Raw genomic sequence first — 9,107 nt, forward strand, 5'->3', positions numbered from 1 at the left:
CTCTGCAAGGCATCCCATTCCACTCAACTTACTTGTCTAGACCCAGCATGTCATAGCCGCCTGTAGGTGGACGCAAGAAAGCAACAAACAGGTTAGACAAGGTCCTCACAAGTTATAGTTTACAAGTTTCAAGGAAACATTGCTTCAAGTACACAAAGGTAGCACACCATTTATCTGACACTCACCTTTGCAAACTGTCTAATTATGCAGGGACAAGAATCTTTCTTACATCCAGTTAAGACAAGTGAGTAATCAGGTGCCTGAATCCCGCATGTGCTTGATTACATCTATTTTTAGGGAACTGTTCAAGTGTTTAAGTATTTTATTGCCAATTGTTGGCAGTTAAATGTCTGGCATTACCATGGGTGTTTAGATTTGCCCAGAAGCTATTTGGATTTCTAGGGTTGGTATCAGGATCTCTTGTCATGAAAATTTGACCTTGATGGGAGCACTAATTTGCTGGAAATATATGCATTTGCTTGAATAAAACATTGCTGAACACGAGCCACAACACACTGGATGTTACTTAAATCGTTTTTCTTTTTTGTCTTGGTTTAGATATTTTTTTCTGAGCAAAGATTAATAGTTTTTAATAAAAGTGATAAGTGGCAGTGATTATTGTATTTTTATTTGATTCTTTTTATTGCTCATGAGCTTAGTCAGTTGATAATGGTCCTGGTTACATGTACTGTTTTCCTTACAGGTAATAGCTGCAAGATTCAGCAATAATCACTCCCTCACTCAACAAGCATTACAGTACCATAGTGTTGTAACCTGTTCATAAAATCTACACACAAATATTCATTGGGAACAACAATGAGATTCATGAACTTGCAGCGGCCCAATCCATGTAAAAATTACTCTGTAATATTGCCATGATATGTTTATTGATATTTTGTTATGGATATTGCTAATGCACATGCAATATAACGATGATACACATCTCGGAGAGGTTGTATCTGTAGTTGTGTTGCTGCCTTCACATGAATGGGAGCACTTACATATGCCCCAGCCATGTACAAATGTCATGTCACTGTTCCTGCGACCATTATACGTCTATTATTCACATATGCAATCTCCTCTCACAAAGTTCAGGTCAGTTGCATGTATGGAGTATTTCCGTAGGAAGTACACAATCTTTCAATGACAAAAATATGGTTCAGTATGGATTCTATTTGCAGTTATCATATCTGACCACTTTAATATTAGTCCAGGCTTGTAACATTTGTTTTGTTAAAGTAGCTGAACAGATTTGACGAGATTCTGTATGTCTCCAGTCCAGGGCATTATTCATGATCTTCTGATTGATCACTGATATCTCAGGTATTCATGTTACTTAACCTTTACACTGTCATAGACAATTGACAGGTGACTGTGAATCAAATGTTACATTATGGTGTATTCATTTTAACTGCTATGTGATCATTTTAAATGTTTGATTTTAATATCATAAGGTTTAGACTTATTTAAAGTCTTGTTTATCGCATTTTCTCATCAATGTGCCAAGACTGCGAATTTTAGAACAGGGTTAATTTGAGGAAAGACTCTTAAAATGGCACCAAGTGACTCTTGAAATATTTATTTCATCAAAAATACTTACAAAAAGAAGTTATAGTAATTTGAATATTTTTTACCTATGCAAAAAAACAAAACATAAGCCTAGGCTACCGATGAAGACTATACCTTGATATTTTAACCTCACAATGCACAAGTTCAGATTTGCTCATTGATACTTTTATGAAGTAGTCTAGGAATGCGTTTATGTAAATGCAACACACTACCTGCCTTACACTGACGCAGCTGTGATCATTGTCTGCTTCCAGCCTTGCTAACAATGCCAATATAAAGTCCATGAAATCATGAAATACTCGATATTTTTTTTTAAATCATAAATAATTCATCATGTCCCTTTGAAGGTGTTATTCTGAGTGGTTGACATGACGAAAGATTTGGCCATGCATGACTGGGCAGGGTTGTGCTGGCATGGAGAGACTCGTAGTTGACAAGGCTTCTGCAATCTCAAAACCTGTCTTTGTGAAAATGTGCTGATCAGGTATTTTGCAACTCAAAACGGATCATAACCTTCAAGAAAGAGTATGTTAATTGCCTGAGAAAGTGTAGATCAGGGGTGATTTATGTACTTGTTATCTGTTGTGATCATGTAAATGGAGGTTTACAATTTTGTCCTTGACACTGAATTATCGATCAAAACCAGAAATGTTTGGTACGAGCTTGTGTGGAAGTGTGCCACATGCAAGCAGTGTCATGTAACCAAGATATATAGATAAATTCAGGGATCTTTGTTTCATAATGTCATGAACAGGTATACATAATTTTGGGAGGTGAAAGGTCAGCTTGTAAAATCTGGTACTTACTGTATGGCCCGAGGATAGACATGATGGCTTTAAGAATTTCACATTAACAGTGGTATCATTGTAATCATCATAGCTAAATCCTTTAACCAGTTTCTTTGAGATAACTTTATCTATAAGCAAGAAAGGGCAAAATGTACAACTTCTTTGGGAGGTTTCATTGATATTCATAGGAAACATAATTCATAATTTATCACTTAAGATAAATGTCCCAACTGCAATATGCTCGTGTTAGAACCTGTTTGAAATGAACCTACCAACCAGAACATGGAGAAAATCATTATTTGATTCTATGGTTGTGTTATGGCACAGAGCTCTTGGTGCAGTAGTTAAGTCTGCAATTGATTTCTTTTTTGTCGGTCTGAGTAGTCAGTGGATCACTTGGTGTCTGACTGGCTCTCACTGGATGCAGAGTCACGGGTTGACATGTACGCTGGTGTATAATGAGGCCACAGGAAGACGGGATGTGGAAGAATGTAATTTCTCCACTTTGAAACAACTGATATGTTATGAATATATGTGAACACCATTATCATTGTGATATGCTTTGTACAATGTTATTACATATTGTAATGATATTATGCTTTCCAGTCATATGAATAAATAAGTGTGATTTGTGAGGGAGGTTTAATGCCTCTGTTAGCAATATTTCCACCATACAACAGTGGAAACTGTGAATAGGCCTCATATACTGAACCTATACAGGAATCAAACTGGGCATAATGAGCTGATGATTGTGTCACTCCTCTTCCCCTCCAACTCTTTATGTTATGGTTGATGTACATTCTAAGCGCACTGTAAGGAGGAACAAATCATACAATGTTAGTTCCTGAATTATGCATTTTGTGTGATTAACCTGTTGCAAGTTGTATCAAAGCTTCAGTAGATGTAGAAGTGTATACAGTTTGGATGATCCATGTATGTTGGCTTCCAGAGAAGAAGGCATATGTTCATTCTATTTGTTTTTAGAACTGAGTTTAAGGAATCATAAAATTTAATAGCATTCCCGGTGGAAGATAACCTGATGTGTATGGATGTCAACAGTTCTTAGTTTTACAGGCTTCCACATAGCAGGTACATCTATGTACATAGTGACCTTGAGGTCAGTGACATTAGAGGCTACACAGCAAGCACATCTATGTACATAGTGACCTTGAGATCAGTGATATCAGCACCCACATAGCAAGCACTTCTATATACATATTGGCCTTAAGGTCGGTGATATCAGAACCCACACAGCAGGCACATCTATGTACATAGTGGCCTTGAGGTCAGTGACAAGAGGCTTCACAGTCAGTGACATATTAAAAGGCTACACAGTAATCACATCTATATACATAATGGCCTTGGGGTCAGTGATATCAGAACCCACATAGCAAGCACATCTATGTACATACTGGCCTTGAGGTCAGTGACAAGAGGCTTCACAGTAATCACATCTATGTACAGTCGCCTTTAGGTCAATTATGTCAAAGGCCACATAGTTTTCACTCTGTTTCTATACACTTCCTATCATCAGATCTCGTTTTCCCTTGCAAACCAATACCTGGTATTTAGCCTAGCTGACATGGAAACATCATCTGACTACATTGATGTACCATACCATAATTACTTAAAGAACAAAAACAGAAACATTCCATTTTACACTTTTTCAGATGGTTAAGATGTCCAAAAACAATTATCTATTGATACATGTGCGTTGTATGTAAATGAAGAAAAAAACTGTTTGAATAATTTTCATTGTTTAAAGTATGAACATGTTGAATATATTTCATGATTTCTTACATTCCCCAAAACTAAAACAGTTATTTTTTGTGTTGAACATTTTTATAAAATAATTATGGTATGTGTCCTGAATTGGGAATGAAGTTGGTTTTGTGAAGTGGCATGAACTTTTTGCCTTACATCAAGCTTTGACTTTGCAAAATTGAAGTACTCACCAATTTGACATGCAACTTTATACACCTTTCTCATGTTAGTATACCTGTTATATCGCTGTAACATTGGCATATTGAATATTTCAGATAGACAACATAACTGGAATCTGTTAACTTTCATTCTTTCTTCCAATGCATGACACAAACAAGCTTACCTTATCTATCTACATACTTCTCACTCTGAACAAGATTATTTGAATCGGTCATAGCTGTTTCACAGCCTGCCTTGAGTTCATTCTGATGCACTGTAATTTACATAGAATTTAGCAGCACGTTTGACAATAACATTTGTATGCGCTGAACCAATGATATCCAGGATTATATGTCATTTTACCTTTCTGCCCTGATTTACATCAGTTGGTCACAATTTATCATGGCTTGTATATGCAATAATTAGATGTAAAACAGCATATTTGTTTAACCTGGCATATAAAAGCAAGCAAGGTTTTTTAATATGTTTGTACATTTTCATGGATTTTAGTTTCATTTTGTAATATATTTTATACTTGTAAAATAGTCATTATGAACATTTGTTTTATATGTTTAGCTGATACTTGTGTAAACATTTATCTGTTATCTGTGATAGAAGTAGTATACATGCTTTAATATGATCTTATGGTGCTGGCTACACTGGAGACATCACCATACTTGCAGGGATCTTGCCCAATCATTTTCACAACGTATTGTTTCAGACATATTTATAATTTTGCTCTGAGTCTCAGCTATGATCATATGATCTCACATTAACAAGCAAATATGTCATTTCAATATTTTGCCATCATGATTTTGGATAGTTAAGAACAAGGTCCCTAAATAATGAATCTCAACCTGAATTTGTACTGCAGGAATCAAATTGCCATCAAAGACCACCTCAAGACTAAATGAAGATAAATATTTTGTCTTGTTCTCTGGATACTCATGATCTCAAAAAGAAGTAAAGATTTAAAGTTGATTTGAGGCTTATTTCCCAAAACACAATCAAATTATTTCCTTTTCAGTCTCAACATGATGTTATCTGAAATTTTGTGTGGAAGAAACTATACTGGGCTGGAGCGAGGTATTATGACTATGACCAATGATCATGCAGACTTTTAAGTTGGGCACAGGTACATGTTGGTCTTATTATCAGTAACCATCTTGACTAGACACTCTGGAAACCTGATGAAGGATCAATTTAGACAACAGAATTGTCCATTCCTAAATAAAAACCATCTGCATGCTCCTGCAGTATGAGCACAGTGAGTCCATGTAGATCTCTTTGGTACAGGTTACTTTTATTAGAGCCATTTTAGTTAGATATATCAGCCGGTTTGTTATATTCTGACTGAAGCTTTTTATTTGGATATATCAAATTCTTAAAACAGCTGCTACACATACCTTGTTATATAAAAACTGTTATATCTCTCGACATACATTGTAATAAACAATAATCCCCAAATCATGTTTTGTTTTCACTTACACTGCTATAGACATTGCCCCTAGCAATGTTGCCAATCACCTTCTATTACTGACTATTATTTGGTGTCAAAGGTCACTCTATCAAGGCTGTCATAAGGGTATATATCATAAATGTGTCAGATTCTGTTTTGCATGCTGTTTTTCAGATGTGTAACTAATTGATACATTACTAACAATATTTTCTGCTAATTATGAGCTCATGCATATGAATTATGAACATACTGGCTACAAAAATAAAATCACAGAAAATGCATGTGAGGTATGAATACACAACCAGAAATTATTGAGAATTTAAGATTGTAATTTTTATATATTTTTTTCACTCATTACTCATGTATTAAATGTGAAAATTAGCAGAACATAACTCCAGATTCAAAGACAGGTGAACAGTTAGTATTTTGTCAAGTCACACGGCGGGGCATACTACTGATTAAAGAAGTTAGAAAGTCGTGGTCCATGCTGTCCCAAAATCGGACCACCTCTTCTTTCATTTAAGCAATATTTGTCAGATTTTTCTTATTGACACTTTACTTCATAAGTCCCCAAACATTTTCTATTGGATTTAGGTCAGGGCTATAGCTTTGCCAATCTAATAATGTCATATTTTGGGTCCAAAACCAGGCCTGTGAATGCTTTGAACGATGTTTTGGGTCGTTGTCCTGCTGGAAAATCCCAAAATTTCCATAGAACACGTGAGCAGATGGAAGTAAATGTCTCTCGAGAATATTTGTGTACCGCTCACTGTTCATATTCCCTTCAAATACACAGAGGGGCGTTGCCCCTAACACAGATATGCCACCCCACACGTTAAATTTCAGACTGTACTTTGGGCACTGATACAAAGGTTTTTCAGTTTGTTTGGTCCAGAATTTCAGTGTATTAGGAAACAGCCTCACAGACCTTTTATCTGAGAAAATCACATTGTCCCAGTTAAAATTACTATGCTGTAAGCACCAGTTCAACCTTCGCTCCTTTTGTTCAGGTTTCATGATCGGTGATGGAATTCCTCGACTTTTTCTGCCAACCCCTTGCATGCAGCTCAGTTCTAATTGTCTCCTTACAGACAGCCACAGTACCTCTATCACTCATATCCAGCCTTAAGTTTTCTAAACTCCTTCGTTTGTTTTAGAAATAAGAATACCAAGCCGCCTCCTGTCATCGACAGTCAATTTTCTGGGCCTACCTGCGCCTCCCTGGTGCTCAATGCCATATCCATTTGCAATAGTTTTCAAAACACGATAAACAGTGGACAAAGGGATGCCTGTTCTGATGTCCTTGTTATAATACTCATCAACTTCCTCTTCTCTAAATCATCCATACTGAGGATCACTGAAATGTCGTCTGCTAGCAAGTAAACAAAGGGAGATAACTCTTCACAAACTAATGAAAAAGGATTAACAGAGTTGTCTCTCTTGAATGAAACCAAGCACTTGATAGCTGGTCAAGGTTGTTTATACTAGAAATCCAATTAAACATATTCCTAAAATTCACAATAATTTCTGGTCATACTATATATGGGCTAAGTCAAATGCAGCACAAATATGGAGGCACTAAGTTAAAGATTCTACTGTATTATGAATGTACTGCATGACATTTCCAAACAGCTTATGTGTATTCATGCAGCGTATTCATTTTCATGTATATATTTTCAGTTATTTATTCAAACTTTTGGCCAGTATTTTACATCTCAGTCTACAGTTTGCTATAGGTTAGATGTCTGTGTGTGATATCTTTCAGATACCTTACTGCCATATAGCTGGAATATTGCTGAGTGCAGTGTTAAGCAACAATCATATCCGATACCTTATGCGTAACTGGACAATGGTTATATTAATATTTGCCAGCTTTGCTGGTTTGCATTTGTAATGAGTGTCCATTTACTTGTGCATTGGTGTTTACAACTGATATCTTGCAGAACCAAAAAGTATGAAAAGTTACAATTTATCAATTCCTTGATACAAATAAAGTTTCCATGTTTGTAAGTAACATATTACTTTATGCACATACATTTTGTACTAAGCTTGGTTACAATGTTTGCTGCAGCCAACATAATTTCTTTCATAACTTAATCACTTCATAACTTAATCTTTTCTTAGTCACTACATAAACACCCATACCATATGTCTAACCTAACACTTGCTATGTGCAAGTGAAATGAGACAATGCAATCATGCATGCTCGTGTTTCCCTCTTGGATTTACAGCAACTAGTAATTTTAGCTAGGTGTAGCTGACAATTAGACATGGTAACAGGTCCATGTGTCTGAAAATGAAGTGAAAATGTAAAAGGGCCAGTAATCTTTTCCCCAAATTAGTTATTTTACATATAACCTTCTATAGTCTGTTTGCAGTGAAAAAATACCGATGAATTTCACTTTAAACAAAAAAGTTAATCAAATAAAGTGAAATTAAGATTGCGAATCCTCATAACTTTACCTTGCCAATTTAACATTAAAATCTCAGAATTTTATTCAACTTAGGATAAAAGTGGTTTAACAAACGATCATAGTTTCAAATCACTATTATTGGTTTGAATTACAGGGTGGTATGCACATTGCACGTGCATTTGTTTCACTGTTCCAACTACTGTGCTTACCCCCTTGTAATACAAACCAATAATAGCGATTTGAAACTATGATCTTTGTTAAACAACTTTTATCCTAAGTTGAATAAAATTCTCAGATTTTAATGTTCAATTGGCAAGGTTAAAGTATTAGGATTTGCAATCTTAATTTCACTTTATTTGATTTACATTTTTGTTTAAAGTGAAATTCATCGGTACGTTTTCACTGCAAACAGACTATAGTCCTGAATAAGCTGTTGATGATCTGGTTATGACATTTCATATTGAATGAGATTTTATGCCTCCTTCAGCAACATTCTTTCACCATCACACCTCACATATTGGAATGTTGGCCTCAGCATTTCTGCCCTCTGGTAAGTGACAGATTTACCATGAAATGTGTTCTGAACACATTGATTTAAAGTCTGATGATCCATGTGTATGGTAGAAACACTGTTTACCTTTTGAGAGCATTATCTGTAAGCTTCATCTGACCCTGACATTATAATTCTATAGGTTAGGTGTAAGGCCATACTGCATCAACACAAACATAGTGAGTGAGATAAATTATCTACACTTGCCACCTTGTTTGAATTGGCTTGTCTGCTTCTCTGTTAAAGATAAGCTGCTGACAGTCAGTCTGGGCCATCAAAATGGTTAAAGTTTAGTTAAACATTGACTGTCTCAGTTGGAAATGCCTCTTGTTTGTCTTGCCTTGTTAGAAACACTGAGCTAAGCTTTATGGAACAAATGATTACACTCATAAAAATATGCCACT

This window comes from Haliotis rubra, unplaced genomic scaffold, assembly GCF_003918875.1.
Source record: "Haliotis rubra isolate DU_JTF1 unplaced genomic scaffold, ASM391887v1 Scf54, whole genome shotgun sequence".
NCBI classification, from domain to species: domain Eukaryota; kingdom Metazoa; phylum Mollusca; class Gastropoda; order Lepetellida; family Haliotidae; genus Haliotis; species Haliotis rubra.